The sequence below is a fragment of the Carcharhinus amblyrhynchos genome, chromosome 15 (assembly GCF_965287045.1).
Source record: "Carcharhinus amblyrhynchos chromosome 15, sCarAmb.v2.hapA, whole genome shotgun sequence".
Taxonomy (NCBI): domain Eukaryota; kingdom Metazoa; phylum Chordata; class Chondrichthyes; order Carcharhiniformes; family Carcharhinidae; genus Carcharhinus; species Carcharhinus amblyrhynchos.
Window position 1 is genome coordinate 33,166,906 of NC_137338.1, and position 18,289 is coordinate 33,185,194.

Here is an 18,289-nt window from a genome sequence, read left to right on the forward strand (position 1 = left end):
TAATCCACTGTCCTCAGAACCAGTAATCAGTGAAGTCAATCAAATTGGCAATAACTTCATTTCTCGATTCTCACATTAGTGTTAGAAACACCATAAAAGGTTACATCTCATTCAGTCAGGTGTAGCTGTGACTTATGTACTAACTATTGTTGATCTATCCCTGAAAAGATAATTTTATATTTGGGGACCAGCTGTTAAATGTGCCCATTATAACTAATTACTGGATTTTTAAAAATATTTTTAAGAAGTTCTAGCAATGCTTTTTCATGGTATTTTAGCGTTTACATTCACTGCATATGCATCTCCCAATTTTAATTTTGCTCAATGCAATTTTTAAAAGATGTGGTTTGATTTTAGTGATTTACATTACCTGGTTGGGTATCAGTGAGATTTCTTAAATGCATTTGGCTCCTTGGACAGCTTGTGCTATAAGTGCAACTTCATTGGGAATCCCCAGATACGATCTAAGAAGATCCATCAAAGATGCCAAAAGGCAGTACCAGACCAAGCAGAATCCCAGGCTAGCCACAGGACCCCCGTCAACTATGGCAATGTCAGCAAGACATAACAGGCTACAAGATGAAGGCATGTAAAATTGCTGGCCCCAATGCACCCCTCCCCGATGAGCTGAATGCATTCTATGTCCGTTTAGAGCAAGAGGTCAGTGAGAGCACGCCCTCCACCCTGGGAGCCTTGGATGAACCTATATCTGAGGTTGCTTTTGTAGATGTCAGAGCAGCCTTCTCGAAGATCAGCCCATGGACAGCGACTGGCCCAGATGGGGTACCTGGATGAGCACTCAGATCCTGCGTGGACTAGCTGGCAGGGGTATTCGCAGATATCTTCAACCTCTCTTTACAACAATCTGAGGTCCCTATCTGCTTCGAGAAGATGACCATCATCCCGGTACCAAAAAAAGGCCAAACAGTGTACCTTAATGACTATCATTTGGTGGCTCTAACATCCATTATTATGAAGTGCTTTGAAAGGTTAGTCATTGCATGAATCAATTCCTGCTTCCCAGCTTGCCTGGATCCACGACAGTTTACCCACTTCTTCAATAGGTCCACAGCAAACGCCATCTTCCTGGCCCTGCACTCAACCCTGGAACATCTAAATAACAAAGACACCTACGTCAGACTCCTATTCATCGATTACAACTCAACCTTGAACATCACTATTCCTATGAAACTCATCGCCAAACTCCGTGGCCTGGGCCTCGGCTACTCCCTCTGCAACTGGATCCTGAACTTCCTAACTCACAGACCACAATCAGTAAGGATAGGCAATATTACCTCCTCCACGATCAACACCAGTGCCCCACAAGGCTGTGTCCTCAGCCTCTTACTATGCCACTTACACATCTATGACTGCATGGCCAAATTCCCCTCCAACTCAATTTTCGAGTTTGCTGATGACACAACTGTAGTGTGTTGGATCTCAAACAAAGACGAGGCGGAGTACAGGAAAGAGATAGAGAATCTGGTGAACTGGTGCAACAACAATATTCTCATCCTCAATGTCAACAAAATGAAAGAGATAGTCATCAACTTCAGGAAGCATAGTGGGGGACATGTCCCTGTCTACATCAGCAGGATGAAGTGCAAATTGTCAAGAACTTCAAGTTTTAGGTGTCCAGATCACTAATAATCCATCCTGGTCCCCTCCTACGCCGACACTATAATTAAAAAAGCCCAGCAATGCCTCTACTTTCTCAAAAGACCAAGGAAATTTGGCACGTTCACTATGACTCTCACCAACATTTACAGATGCACCACAGAAAGCATCCTTTCTGATTGCATAGCTCCTGTTCTGTTCAAGACCGCAAGAAACTACAAAGGGTCGTAAATGTAGCCCAATCTTTCACTCAAACCTACCTCCCATCTATTGACACTTTCTACACTTCCCATTGTCTCACAAAAGCACCCAGCATAATTAATGACCCCCCGCACCCCACTTTTGTAGATGTCAGAGCAGCCTTCTTGAAGATCAGCCCATGGACAGCGACTGGCCCAGATGGGGTACCTGGATGAGCACTCAGATCCTGCGTGGACTAGCTGGCAGGGGTATTCGCAGATATCTTCAACCTCTCTTTACAACAATCTGAGGTCCCTATCTGCCTTCTTCTGTCAGGAAAAAGATACAAAAGTCTGAGGACATGTACCATCCGACTCAAGAATAGCTTCTTCCCTGCTGCCATCAGACTTTTGAATGGACCTACCTTACATTAAGTTGATTTTTCTCTACACCCTAACTATGACAGTAACACTACATTGTGCAGTCTTTAATTTCCTTCTCTACAAAGGGTATGCTTTGTCTGTGTAGCGCACAAGAAACAATACTTTTCACTGTATGTTAATACATGTGACAATAATAAATCAAATCAAATCAAATATTAAAGAATGCCACAATTCAATGCAGCGCAAGAGAAGTGAAGTTCTTGCCTCAGACATTGCTAAATCTCTGAGTGAGGCTTTCCTCAATGTGAGAGGCGAGTGCTAATGTTTAACCGCCAATTCAAATTCCAGGACATTAGAATAGGAGCGTCTTAAAGGGGAAAAGAGAGCGAGCCAGAAGGAGTTTAAGGACAAAGCTTATGGTTGAAGCTGAAGGCATGACCACTGATGTTGGAGCTATTAAAATTTGAGGTGACCACCATTAGAGAAGCGCAGAGACCCCAGGTAGTCGTAGGGCTAAAGTAGATTACAGAGATATGGAGGGGGGGCACACAGGAGAGAGCAGGGTGAGGGGCTGTTCCTGGCCTGCTGCAAGGGATTTGAAAGCAAGCATAACAACGTTAAATTCACTCCTAAATTTCACCGTTAGCTCGGCCACCATGTCATATTGGATCAGTCAAATATAATCAAATCACCGTTGTAGAAAGTCAGTTATAAAATGTGGAAAGCTGCGTATACAAGAAGACACTATTTAAGATTATTTATGAAAGTCAACCAGATTTTAGGGAATCACTTGTCGTTGTTTGTCCATTGTCGTCGATGAGGACCTCAACACCATTAGTCATTTTGAGGCTGGATGCAGTGCGTCCGAAGATGACTGATCAGGCCAATTCGGGCACGGAATGTCCTGGCAAATATTGGGCGGACTTGTGTAGGCGCTGTAGTTGTTGCGCTGGTGGCTCTGGACTTGCACAGCTCACGCTTAAGTTGTGTTTCATTGCACCATGCTTCATAAGCTTAACAGACCTTGTGGATTAGGCAGCACCAGGTATGGCAGTTTTGTGCCAGCGTTTCCCAGGTGATTATGTCTATGTCAAGCAACTTCAGGGATGCCTTGGATGAGTCTTTGTAACGTTTCTTCTGCCCTTCATGAGAGTGTCTTCCAGCAGCGAGTTCCCCAAAAAGGAACTGTTTGGGTGTAAGCTCGTCCGGCATACAGATGACATGACCTGCCCACCGGGTCTGTGCTCTCAACAGCAGTGTGTGGACTGATGGTAGACTTGCTCTAGAGAAAACTTCAATGTCTGGTACTTTGTCTTGCCATCTGATGCATAATATTCTGCAAAGACAAGTCATTTGGAGATGATTGATTGATTGTAAGCAGGGAGTGAAGGAAATATTTCCATTTGTACTTACACAGTCACATTTCCTATTATGACTTCAATTTTTTTTTGACTGTGCACTGAGAAAATGTACACCATTATTACCAGTAAGTGAGGGAATCAGTTTTAAAGAACCTTTGATGATTTCGGAGGTTCAGGGAAATTAGGAGTATTTGAATGACTTTTATTCTGCAGAATTTCCATTGCAAATTATTTCTTGCCATGACTTGAGGACTGGTGGGTTAGATGCAGTGTACTTGACTAATGTAAATGTGTGGGTTTGGGGATTTCAGTAATATCACCAAGAATGAATATGACTCATTTTGAACAGGTTACTGATATTGATACTTTGCAGAAGTTTCCGTTATTAAAGAAACTACATTGATTTTTCGGCTCCCTCAACACTGGAGATGTAGGTATAGAAAATCCTGTAGGCCCGCTCTTAGGCCAAGAATAGCACTGGTAGAATGCTTCTAATCACATATGGGCAGGACAAAACTGAGTAAATGGTCTGGGTCGCTCATTATAATTAAATTAGCAGGCTGACAATTATTAGTCTTACTACTGAGTGGCAGCACACCTAATCAGGATCTTCAACTTATGCTGTGTCTTTCACACTTCAGACAACATGTACATCTGAGAGGAGAGGTGCACATCAGTTGCAGAGAGTTTGAAGGCCTCACCAGATATTACAGGAGAAGAAAATATTTCAAGGGCCTTAAAAGTACCAGAATAAATGTCTGAGGAAGAGGTGAGATGTTTAAAATGCACAATATGCATGGTGTGAAATAAACAGTTTATTTGTTTAGCTTTACATTTGGACTTTGCAGCGCTAGTTAAGTTCAGTAATTACATAGAAACATACATAGAAAATGGAAACAGGAGTAGGCCACTTGGCCCTTCGAGCCTGCTCCACCATTTATTATGATCATAGCTGATTATCAAATTCAACACTGTGATCCTGCCTTCCCCCCACATCCCTTGATCCCTTTCACTGCAAGAGATATATCTAATTCCTTGTTGAAATCACACAATGTTTTGACCTCAATTATGTTTTGTAGTAGTGAATTCAACACATTCACCACTCCCTGGGTGAAATTTCTTCTCAGTCCTAAATGGTTTACCCCATACCCTCAAACTGTGATGCCCTAATTCTGTAACTTCAAGATTTAGCATGGTATGGATTAATATGGAAATCCTGAAGTTTTCCTTATTTATTCATTCATGGTATGTAGGTATGGCTGGCTAGGTAGTCTGTTGCTCACAAACATTCCTTCTGAGTCAACTCTGTAAAGTAAAGTTTATTTATTAGTCACAAGTAGGTTTACAGTAACACTGCAATGAAATTACTGTGAATATCCCCAAGTCGCCACACTCTGGCACCTGTTTGGGTACACTGAGGGAGAATTTAGATGGCCAATGCACCTAACCAGCATGTCTTTCGGACTGTGGGAGGAAACCAGAGCACCCGGAGGAAATCTGCACACACACAGGGAGAACATGGAGACTCCAAACAGAGAGTGACCCAAGCCAGGAATCGAACCTGCGTCCCTGGCACTATGAGGCAGCAATGCTAACCACTGTGTTGCCCCTTGTCTAACCCTGTTAGAATTTTATAAGTTTCGCCTCTCACTTTTCTAAACACCAGTGAATATAATCCTAACCAATTTAGATTTTCCTCATATGACAGAACTGCCAACCCAGGAATCAACACGCTAAACCTTCACTACACTCATTCTATTGCAAGAGCACCCTTCCTTAGTTAAGGACACCAAAACTGCACACAATACTCCAAGTGTGGCCTCACCAATGCCCCACACAATTGCAGTAAAGCATCCTTATTCCTATACTCAATTCCTCTCGCTATGAAGGCCAACATACCATTTGCCTTGTTTACTGCCTGTTGTACCTGCGTCCTTACATTCAGTGATTGATGCATGAGGACACCAAGGCCTTACTGAGAATCCACCTCTCTCAATTTATACCTATTCAAATAATAATCTGCCTTTCTATTCTTGCCATTGAAGTGGATAACCTCACATTTATCCACATTATGCCATATCTGCAAATAGAACATAGAACATAGAACACTACAGCACAAACAGGCCCTTTGGCCCACGAGTTGCGCCGATCACATCAACACCCACCAACCTATAGACCTATCTATAACCCCCAATCCCATTAAATTCCATATACTCATCCAGAAGTCTTTTAAAAGACCCCAGCGAGTTTGCCTCCACCACCACTGACGGCAGCCGATTCCATTCACTCACCACCCTCTGAGTGAAAAACTTACCCCTAACATCACTTCTGTACTTGCCTCCCCGCACCTTAAATCTGTGTCCTCTCGTAGCGACCATTTCAACCCAGGGAAATAGCCTCTGAAAATCCACCCTATCTATTCCACTCAACATTTTATAAACTTCTATCAGGTCGCCTCTCAACCTTCGTCTCTCCAGGGAAAACTAACTTCATAAGGCATGCCTCCCAGTCCAGGCAACATCCTTGTAAATCTCCTCTGTACCCTTTCAATAGCTTCTACGTCTTTCCTATAGTGAGGCGACCAGAACTGCGCACAGTACTCCAAATGAGGCCTGACAAGGGTCTTATAAAGTTGCAGCATTACCTCCCGATTCCTAAACTCAATCCCTTGATTAATGAAGGCCAGTACACCATATGCCTTCTTGACCACCTCTTCCACCTGCGAGGCCGATTTAAGAGTCTTGTGGACCCGGACCCCAAGATCCTTCTGCTCTTCAACACTACTAAGACTCCTGCCCTTGATAGTGTACTTGTTCATCCCATTGGTTCTGCCAAAATGGACGACTACACATTTATCCGTGTTGAAGTCCATCTGCCACTTCTCCGCCCAGTCCTGCATCCTATTTATGTCCTGCTGCAACTTTTGACATCCTTCCAGACCATCCACAACAACACCGACCTTCGTGTCATCAGCACGAAATACTCAGTCACTCAGCCTGTTCAAATTATGCTGAAGATATAGATATAGCTCTTGGGGCTAATGGGATCAAGGGACATGAGAGAAGCTGGGATCAGGATATTGAATTTGATGATCAGCCACGATAAAAATGAAAGGCAGAATGGCCTATTCCTGCTTCTATTTTCCATGTTTCTATGTGACGTACTTATCTTTTCACTGATTCCTAGGGTCAATCTAGTGAAACAGCATAGCTGCAGTCAAAAGTCAACAATCTAACTGCTACGTATTCTGAACTACTGCCAAATCTCAGCTAAAACAGCCAAAGAAAAAGCTTCAATAAGCCCATTAGTCAAAATTGTCATTCTGGTGACTTTATATAATAGAGTTGACAGACAGTGCTGCATCATCCAATTTTCCATGGTGCGACGGGGGTGGGAGGCAGACAAGACAGTGCAAACTAAAGGCTCCCAGGGTCTAATTTCATAATGGCCTTTTAATTCTAGCACAGGGCTAATATTAACATATTTTAATCAGATGAGAGTTAATTTTAAGCAGTTTCCAAGAACGCCTAATGCTTTAATCAGTATACTAGCAGTCACTTTTGCGCTCATTTCTTTCACAGGATGCCTGACTGCTAAATTTGTGATTGAAATGTGGTGAACCTGAAGGGCTTCTAATTGCATAAAGTTGCAGGATTAAAAGCTTATTTATCATATCATCTTTAATGTTTGTGTATTGGGCAGTGCAACTGCTGGGAACATTCTTACTTTGGTGCATTTCCCTTGGGACCTGCTTATGAGTGTACCATCTGTGGTATAGCTATTACTCCCAAGTGTTCATTAATGTAACAAGGGGTGTATTGACTTGTTGCACATAACTCACACAAGGATGTTATAATCTCAATTCTTCCACAGACTGTGAGCTTGGAAATGTCTGCATCACGATAGAATATGGCTATTCCAATTGGCAGGCACTGCGTACTTTTAATATTTTGATCTCACTTGTTCAGGGCCACTTGGTGCCCAGATTTGCTGTTGACATGAGAACTAATTGCCTGCTCCTTGCCTATTACATGTATAACTTTGTTTGAAGGGTGAAGGAGGGAGGTGGGAGTTGGGGTGACGTTGCAGATGATATCTTCTCAATATGACTATTGCTTTGTCTGAGAGTAGAGCAGTCCATATCTCTGTAAATTTGATCTCAGGTTATTTGTAACTGTGAGATAGATTGTGCTAAACTGCCCAAGCACTTTCTCAAGCTTTGAAACCCAGTAGGTGGGCACTTTAATTACCTCTTATGAATTAATCCAGTTTTCCTGCATACATAAAGCCGACCCTGGTGTTAATCTACTCCCCTAATATTGTGTCTTTATGTTGTTCCTAGTTTCACAAAGTCACCTTAAGAATCCGATAATGTCATATATTCAGAGAATCCCTACAGTGCAGAAGGAGGCCATTCAGCCCATCAAGTCTGCACCGACCACAATCCCACCCAGGTCCTATTCCCGCAACCCCACATATTTAGCCTACTAATCCCCGTGATACTATGGTCAACTTAGCATGGCCAATTAACCTAAGCCGCACCTCTTTGGACATCATCAGCTATTTGCACAGGAATGAAGGGATACAGGGAGCGAGCCGGAAAGTGGAGTTGAAACCCAGCATCAACCATGATCGTATTGGATGGCAGAATGGGTTTGATGGGCCAAATGGTCTACTCCTGCTCCTATTCCTTATGTCATTGTGTTCTTTCCCTCCTTCTCTCCTTCCTTCCTGTCTCTCTCCCATTCTCTCGATGTAAATGTGCAGCTCCTATGCGTTGTTAAGGGTAACTATTCAGCTTTAACTGGGGGGGTCTGGCTGGAGAGAATCAAGCTAAGCTGGGCTGAGGTGAAACTCATGTCAGAGTCCAAAGCAGGCCTACCAAAGGTTTTAAAGAAACTTGCCGTTGTCTTTAATAGACAGCTGGGAGTCATGAAAGAGATCTCAGTAAAGTTAAAGATTAAGACTGGAAACCAAGCAAGATGCTTAAAGGTTGGGTTAGTGCTGTACACCATCTGGCCGAATGTTGAGGCTGAATTAGAGAGACTGGTCAAGACAGGGCTCATCACACCCATTAATGTGAGTGATTGGACCACGCTGAAAGTACTCATGATGAAGAACGATGGTTCAGTATGCATACATGGTGATTTTAAAGTCACTATCAATCTGCACTGTGCACAGAGCAGTATCTTCTGCCTTTATTTATGATTTATTTGCTGAGTTGGCTGGAGACCAGCATTTCAGTAAAGTTGACCTTATTCAAGCTTATCTTGAGATAAATGTGGATTCAGATTCATAGCAATATTTGACAATCATGACACATAAGGGCTATTCAGATATAAAAGGCTTACATTTGGCATTACGTCTGCTCCTGCATTGTTCCAATGTGTTATGGATCAAATTCTAAGCAGACTAGAAGGAGGCCAGTGCTGCTTAGACAATATCTTAGTTACTGGAAAAAATGAAGAAGAGTGTCTCCACGATTTAGATGCTACACTCCAGAGAATAGAAAACTATGGACTAAGAGTAAAGAAAGATAAATGTAGATTTGTCAAATCTTCTATTTGTCATAGGTGCAAAGGTACTTCACAAATTGCCATCAAAAGTAAAAGCAATAACTGACGCACCTGCACTTCAAAACATAGATCAACTTCGATCATTTTTGGGCTTATTAAACTCTTGTAGAAAGTTTGTCCCTAATTTAGCAACTATCCTCAAACCTTTAGACAACTTATTGGCTGGAAATTTATGACCTCATCACGTCTGTCTTTTGCGGGGAAAATGTCGTAAAATTGGGCATGATACAACTAGTGGGAATGGCGCCCATTTTCGTGCCTACTCCCATTTTACCAAAAAAAAGCACAATTGGGACCCCTCCCAAAACGGGTGAGATGCAATTTGCATTTTTTGTATTCAACGCAATGCAATTAGCGAGCTTCACTCCTAACCTTCCCAGCTTACCTGCCTTAACCAGCTCATTCACTGCAGTTGGAATTGGTGAGGAAAACACCTACTGTATAAAAGTCGGTTTCAGGCGCTGGAGCAGTGAGAGTGCGTTTCCATGTCATCCTCTTCATCCTGCTGCCCCTGAGATGCCCTGGTGTCAAGAAGCAGGAGTCAGAAAGTGTAGCCACTGTCAGTACCCTCAGATTGGACCATGCTCTACAAGCCTTCAGCTGTGGCCCTCTGAGACTGGGCCATACTCTGCAGCCTCTCAGCCATAACACTTTGTGAATTGGTCATGTTCTCAAAGGCTACTGCCATAGCCCTCTGTATCTAAATGCTGTCCTACTGGGTTTCCTGCAAGCTCTCGAGCCTCTCAGCCATGGGCCATGGAATCTTGAGAAGCCTACTGAGGCTTTCAGCCATGGCCCTGTGGTACTCTGCTGTGGCCTGCTGTGATTCAGCCATCACTTGGACCTCGCCACTCATGGTGAGGATTTCCTGCCCCAGGCATTCCACCATGGACACCACCCTCACAGTGTTGGCCTGGGAGCCACGTGAGGCAGGCAATAGCTGGTCCAGCTGAAAGCTATGGGACTCCTCCAACAGCATTGCAATTGGTCCAATGTGGCCGTCACCCTTTCCTGAATTCCCTGGCTCTGTTGCTGCATCTCCAGCAGCTGAGAGAGAAGTGATCGCAGAAACTCAGCATGTAACCTGGGGTCAGCTGAGTCCTCATCTCCGCAGGCCCCCACGTGCCAGAGGCCTTGAACGTTCTCTCCTCCACCTAATGTACAACCTTAGATGTGTTGTGCGCACCAGAGAGTGACAAAGCTGTCCTGTCACTAACTTGACCCACCAATGCGAGAGTCTCTGGGACAGTGAATTGTGAGGTGAAGCTGGCGCAAAACTGGTACTGGTCTCTGAGATCCCATCGTCAACTTTCTTCATGGAGTCTTCTGAACTGTCAGGGACAGGATGGGTAGGAGCAGCAGTGGGGGCCATGATGCCAGATGGCCCAGGCACATTGGGGCCCCGTCCTGCAACACAGGACACAAGGTTAAGTGCAAGGGAGGGAGAGGAATATGGGCTGCATGCAACTTACTTCAGCTATCTCCAATGAGTGGAGGATTGGCAGATACTCACTTCTGTGCCCCAAACTGACTTGGCTGTCACTAATTGTACAGATCTCCTCCTCTCCCGCAAACTCCAGTGCCCACTCCTCAAAGGAGGTGAGGACCTGAATCTCAGGCATACCACCCACTGTCTTTGCCCTCTCCTGATGGTATAGGCATTCATTTCCTTGGGGACAGAAGCAGCCATGAAAAATCTGATGGCACAAGTCCTGGTGAGTGTCAGGGGGTGGCCCTCAGAGGGCATGGGTTGTGAGATTCTTGGGTGAACAGGTGGAGGAAGGTGCCAGTGGGTCAGGGGTTGGAAACATGCAGGATGCTCGGGGTGGGGGGATCTGGGGATCCTTTAGGGGAAAGATGCTAGATCAGGTTTAACACTCACGCTTCCTGCCCAGATTGAGTCATTCAGTTTCTTCTGGTATTGCTTTCCAGTCCTCCTGGCCAGTGCCATGGCACTCACACATGCTGCCACCACCTTCCACACTGCTTTCCATCTCTTCCCCTTGGGTAGCGTCCCGTTGAGGGGGGAAGGGGGTCTCCAGCCTTGCCTCTGCTCCCTCCAGCAACTTGGCCAGACCAGCACCTGAAAATCAGGGAGCTGTCTTCATTGAAGCCAAATCTTCCTGCATTGCCTGTCTGTCTGTCAATCCTTGGGGCTTTTATGGGGCTTTCCCTTGTTGAGACAGATCAGTTGCAGGCAGCCAAAAGAGAAAATGCTGGCAAATTTCAGCAGGTCTGGCAGCATCTGTAAGGAGAGAAAAGAGCTGATGTTAAAGGGTCAACTAGACTCAAAATGTCGGCTCTTTTCTCTCCTTATAGATGCAGCCAGACCTGCTGAGATTTTCCAGCATTTTCCCTTTTGGTTTCAGATTCCAGCATCTGCAGTAATTTGCTTTTATTCAGCTACAGGCAGTTTGGGTGAGTCCTGAGCTCATTGGAGCATTCCAGCAAGTTTAATGCAGTTTGCCTTGTTACCATGGAGGGGAAGCCAAGTCAGCATTGCAGGTGTGCTGATGGGGAGGGGGTAGAGGGTGGGGTGGGGGGAATGTGCCTCTCTGATGATCAAGAACAAGGGGAAAGAGAGAGGGTCATGTCACTCAGCAATGGGGGATGAGGGAGATGATGGGGCCATGTGCAACAGTCCCGGTGGGTGGGGGGGGGGGGTAGGTTAAGAGGATCAGTAATGTTGGGGGGGATCCCCGTCTGTGGGAGACATAGTAAGTAGTCTCACAACACTAGGTTAAAGTCCAATAGGTTAATTTCAGAGTGCTGTTCCTTCATCACCCTTCATCAGCACTCAACTGATGAAGGGGCAGTGCTCCGAAAGCTTGTGCTACCAAATAAACCTGTTGGACTTTAACCTGGTGTTGTGAGACTAGTAACTGTGCCATTCCAGTCCACCATTGGCAACTCTACATCATGTTTGTGGGGGTGCGGGAGGGGAAAGCTGTATCTGGGGGTGTTCTGTCGGGGACCTGTTGTTTTGTGAGCTGATTCTCTACGTGCGCAATCTGAGCTGCAGGCTGTTTGGTGAGTTAAGCCCCGTGGCTAGAAATTGTCTGGCCCATATTCTCCATGTCTAAGTCCCGAATATTGGGAGTGAAAACTTGCCCAAAAAAATGGATCAGGAACACTCCCGCTTTCACACCAGCTGCACACTTAGAAAAAATCGTGCAAAATTCTACCCACTGTGTCAAAGCAGAAAATGGAAATGGATCAGTGTGAGAAGGCCTTCAAGCAGGCTAAGGAGACATTTTTAAAGTAAGAAGTACTGACAAACCTTGATCCGAAATTGCCATTGCTTGTGACTTATCACCTTCCGGGTGAGAGCAGTGATTTTTCACATAATGTACAATGGTGAAGGAAACTAATAGCTTTAGTATCAAAGTCCTTGAACAAAGCAGAAATGAACTGTGCACAGATAGAGAAACTCTAGACATCGTTCTCAGGATCAAACATTTTTAGCAATACCTATATGGAAGGAAATTTGCTTTGTCAATGGGTCATTGACCACAGACAACGGTACTCAGGCCACACGCTGGTATTCCATCTCGAGCCTGCATTCTATTAAGGACAGAGAGGGGAGATGTCACTGCAGAGGCTGCTGAGCTGCCCACCCAATCGGAATGCAGACCCAGGAATGGAGACTTAATTGGCTGCCACAAGTAAAATGTGGATCTGGAACCTGCTGCCTGCCGAAGCTGGGTTGTTCCAGCGGTATGCCCCCGTCATTATCCGGAAAACACTCTCAAAGGATGTCAAGTTCTTAAAGAAGTGCATAAGAAATTTATTAGAATGGTCGTGGGTGGGAAGGGGATTTCCATAGAGAGACTGGAGAAGCTGGGATTGCTCTCCTTAGAGCAGGGAAGGTCAAGGTGAGATTTTATTGAGATGTACAACATCATTAATAGTTTTGATGGAGTTAATACAATGCTTCCAAGTAGTATCGGTAATCGTTCCATGTAAAATGAAAGGGTCCTGAAGATCCCCTCATAGGAGCTGACGAGGGATGTCAGCGCTGGTGAAATGCCATCAACGGTGGAATAAAGCTCCAATCCTTTACTCATAAAGGAATGGTATCAGAGGTCACATGACAATCGCAAGCTACAGTACACAACATTGCATGAAGACAAAATAGTTTTCCCAAATGTATCAATGTCATCAAAATAAAAAACACACTGCGTTGCACTATCACTCACAATTACAAATTACCATTTCAAGATGAAAGAAAGCAGAACAACAAAGTATTAATTTTAGTCTGTCTTACTTTTGTCTGTCTCTACACGTGCATTGCATACATGATCTTTAAAGTGTTCAGGTCTTCTAATAGTACGTGCGTGGGCTGTTGTGGGTTGTACATCTGGTGTTTGCTGGTTCTTGATGTGACATTGCCACTTCACAAAATACCATTGCTGTGGCGATCGTTGCTGCTGCTCTGTTGTGTTGGATGAGGGAGCAGTTAACTTCTAGGCAAAGAGTTTTCACACCCAATCGTATGTACTCTGTCTCTGAAAAGATGGGCTAGTCAGTTTCTATCCAGAGAGGCTGTGAACTGGGCTTAATTTGCCAGTCAGCCTAGAGGGAGGTATTGCACGTGTGCAGGCCTCTGATACTGCACATGCACATTAGTAGTAGCAGGAGTCTGACAAACAAAGAGAGAGCTGTCAAGACCCTGCTACTGCAGACACCCTCAACCAGCAACCCGCTCCCCGCAATTGTGGAGGCCCATGGCCTGAGATGCAGCCCCTGCCATCACCACGCCCTCCCATTGCTCAGACCGTTCGTGGCCCCTATTCCCTCCCCCACTGATGAGAGGCAGTGGGCCCTCACTCCCCAACCACCCTCGCTCACTGATCACAGCAGAGTAGCAGTAGATCCCTCTTCCTCCTCCACCAATCACCGGCAAAGTGGCATCCGACCCCGCCCCACCTCTCCCTCCCCCACCGATCGCAGGTAGAGTGGCAGCAGGCCTCCGTCCCCTATTGACCCCCATCTCCATTGGCCCAACCCCAGCTCAGCCCTAATGGCCCTGCCCCCTGGCACTGCCTAGTGGATTGTGCCAAGGTGGCCAGTGGATATTGCCCAGATGCCTGACTGGCAGTGCCAAGGTGTCAGGGTGGCACTGCCAGCCTGGCACTGTGCAAGGGGCACCCCCGCCTTGCACTCAGTCTCTGCGGAAGTCCTCAACAGCTTCCAGTTCCACTGGTGAGGCCAAGTCAGCTCTTTCCCATTCAGGGGGAGCAACTGTTTTCCTCGCCAGAGAGAACCTCTCCCAGCAAGGCCATAAAGGCAAGTAAGCCCAGAAGATTGAGCACCGGGCTCGCTAAACAGATGTAAAACAGCATTTCCATACATTTGAGTAAATTAATCAGCCTCTTGCTCATTTCCTGGGAGAGGCTGACTGTGCCAGAAATCCGGGTGTCACAAAATTGCAAGAGGTGCAAAAACTGGCTCCATTCCCGCTGGCTGCTTTACCCCTGATTTTACAACAATTTCCACCACAAAACGGGCTCAACAAGATCATAAAATTATGCCCACGGTGACTGATAAATTGAGCTGAGAAGAGATAAGATGTAACATGTCATCATATCAAACTCATCTTGACAATCATTCAATGTTAACAGTTCAAAAAGCGAAGTGATTGGAATTGGAATTGAAATTGAAATTCAAAACTTTTTAATTGGTCAATACAACTATTTCAAAAATAATTGGTGAAATCAGTTTATTCAGACAAAGAGGCAGTTTTAAATTTGCAACGTCTATTAACTGTAATAATTTCAAATGCAGATGCAATAATTCAGTCATTGTGACAGAAATTATGTGAGCTACATATAACTCCTCTGTGCTTTGCATCTTTATCCTTGTGTTTCTCAGGTGGAGATATCCCTCACAGCTTCAGTGGTGGAATAATTTTGGCACAGATGTATGGAATTTTATACAAAAGTAAATGATAAATGTTAAAATAAAGTATTGATAGAAATTAGAACAGTATGTACAAATGAATAGGCTAAGCAAAGCTTATTATCAATGTTTATTGACATTTTATCAGATTAGGTACAATTATTATACTGTCATTAAATAGAGCTGGAGTCCCAGGGCTAAATGTTTCCATTCTACAAGGTCTGTGCTTTAAGTTGCTAGTGGGTATCTGTGCTTGTTTGCTTTGGACAGAAGCCTAACTCATTAACATCAGTCACCATACGGCACACGGAAAACAGTTCGAATCACTGGGAATGTAACAGAGTGTTTTATTCCCTACCCTTTGAAGTGGATTAGAATTACTAAGTGAAGTTTTCCATTCGAACAAATGTAGATTGAGTATTGTAATCATTTAGTTACATATAATGAAGACACATTTAATAGAAGATGCTTTGGTGGCATAGCACCTGACTCTAAATTATACCAATGTCTTTGGCTTTGTTTCTTCTGCTCCTTCTCGACATTCATTCACTACATTTTCCCATCTATCTCACCTTTCCTTTAATACTTTCCCTCTACTACACTCTTCACTGGATTCTCCTCCTTTCATCTGCTCTCAGTCTCTCACTGATACATTTTTTTTCTTGGTTATTTCAATCTCCACCTGAACATGCATTCCCAACCATAGCTAATCTCCTTGCCTCAGCCAGAAACTGTATAGAAATTCCAGTACATGCACATTGCTACCCAATGACTTTATTCGTTTATTTATTAGTCACAAGTAGGCTTACATTAACACTGCAATGAAGTTACTGTGAAAACCCCCTAGTCGCCACACTCCAGCACCTGTTCGGGTACACTGAGGGAAAATTTAGCATAGCCAATGCACCTAACCAGCATGTCTTTTGAACTGTGGGAGGAAGCCAGAGCACTCAGAGGAAATGTATGCAAATAAGGGGAGAAATTGCAACCTCCACACAGACAGTGACCCAAGCTGGGAATTGAACCTGGGTCCCTGGCGCTGTGAAGCAGCAGCGCTAACCACTGCGCCACCATGCTGCCCCATTAGTAAATGTGAATCCTGAGCCTTCTGAAGTTTCCATTAACAACAGGTTCACTCTCAAAGCTTTCTCATTTTCTTTCTACACCTTCCCCCCAAAATCCCCATCACCTTCTTTCACTCCTGGATAGACTGATCTCATAACTTTTTCACTCATAGCCCACATAATCAAGCCACTCTTCTATAGCACACAGCATAATTATCTGAAACTCTTCCTTTAAGGCCATTGACTTCATCACATTCCAATCTGTTACCATATTGGAGTAGGCAGGTTTTGGAATCTATAGCCTGTGTGCTCAAATGTACTAAACGAGTACGGGTTCTGGTTACTCATTGCCAAGGTTCAACCACCTTAAGCATTAGTGTTGGCTCCCTTTCCATACCTAAATCATTATACAGTGGATATCTCCAAATTCTTCTTCTTCTTCACAGCGGACCATTCCCTCCAGCAACCTCCCTGTGACTTTCAACTGCAACTCAAAAACCACTCATGAGAAGTTCAGGGCATTACTTGTGTCTAAAATTATGGGTTTCAGGTCAATTGCCGCAGCCAATTTAGTTGGTGAATGCTTGCTATTGTGGCAGCTGTCATGATGCTTTCATTCAGTGCCAGTTCACTGTTCCAGCAAGCTTCTAGCCAACACGTCGAATCAGGGTTGCTGGGTGATGAGGTCTATCCACTTTCTATCCAGTTAGTGACTCCAGTCCACAAGCATTCACATATGGCCAGTATGCGTATAATGAGAGTTGTGCTGCTACAAGAAACATCATTGAACAGATATATTGACAAAATATATAAAAAGCAGATATTGACAAAATATCTGGAATTAAGAATCTACTGATGAGCATGAAACCATCATCAATTGCCAGAAAAACCCTTTTGGTTCACTAATGCCCTTTAGGGAAGGAAATCTGCTATCCTTACCTGGTCTGGCCTACATGTGACTCCAGAGCCACAGCAACATGCTTGTCTCTCAACTGCCCTCCAAGGGCACCTAGGGAATAAATGCTGACCCTGCCAGTGACACCTACATCTCATGAATGAATTTTTAAAAAGACCATGGGGATGCTGAGGTTCTGCTGCTTGGACCATCTGGAAGATCCCTGCTGTACTTACCAGAGTGGATGCCCTGACTTGTGGTGGTCTGGTCCACAATCTGGTCTTAGTGAAGCTGCCAGGAAACGAGTGCACATCTAAGAAAGAAGAGGAAAAAGAGGATGAGGAAGAAGAAAAGGAGACAGAGGGAAGGAAGGAGACAGCCTGGTTCATCTATATTCTCATTAGGCTATCCATGCGTCCCTCATTCAATACTAGTAACATTGCCTCAGATCACTGTTGCACAATGGTCCCTTAACTTTCTCTCTCTGATACAGACCATATCAGCATCCTCTTAGCCATAATGTAGAAATGAAAGCCAAGACAAAGAAAGCATTCCATAACAACTTTATTCATAAAGTCTCCAATATTCCATACCAAATTAAACTAAATCACCAACACCAAAGGAAAATACTGTAATATAAAGGCCTGGCATACAAAGAATTAATGTGGGACAGGATACAGTACTGACAGCAGGTGGTAGTGCTGAGCCACCCGACTATGATTGACGACAAAGTAATAGAACATTCAAAACAGAAGGTAGATAAAGAAAAGGTAGAATATGATCAGAGGATGTTGGTTTGGAGCTAAAAACATGAGAAGGAAAAAGTAGCAAATACCTCAAACTTACTGTGAATCATTGAGATGTTGAAAGATGAAATGACTGAAATAAAAGTCAAGAATCTAGACTGGCAACAGAAAGTAGAAGTTCTCACAAAAAAGCACAGGAGGCCTCTGAAACAATTGGCAGTAGTGCAATTACAGAATGTGAGTCTGAAGGATAGTACACGGGAATTACGCCATGTTGAGGAAATACTGGGTCAGTGTAGAGAGCCAATTATGTATGAAAGCTGTTTGGTGAGGAAGAATGACAACTGATGAGAACACTGCAATGTCATTCATAAGAAGTAGAACGTTTGAAAGAGAAGTTGAAACACCCAAATAATAAATAATAAACTTGTCGACAATGATGATGGATCTTCAATTAAAATTTGATGAACTTCAAGCATCAAAAGTCCCTGGTAAGCATTGTGGAAAATGCAGTGAATAGGAGAAAAGAATTGCTGATGCATTAGAACTTGAAAGCAGAATTAACA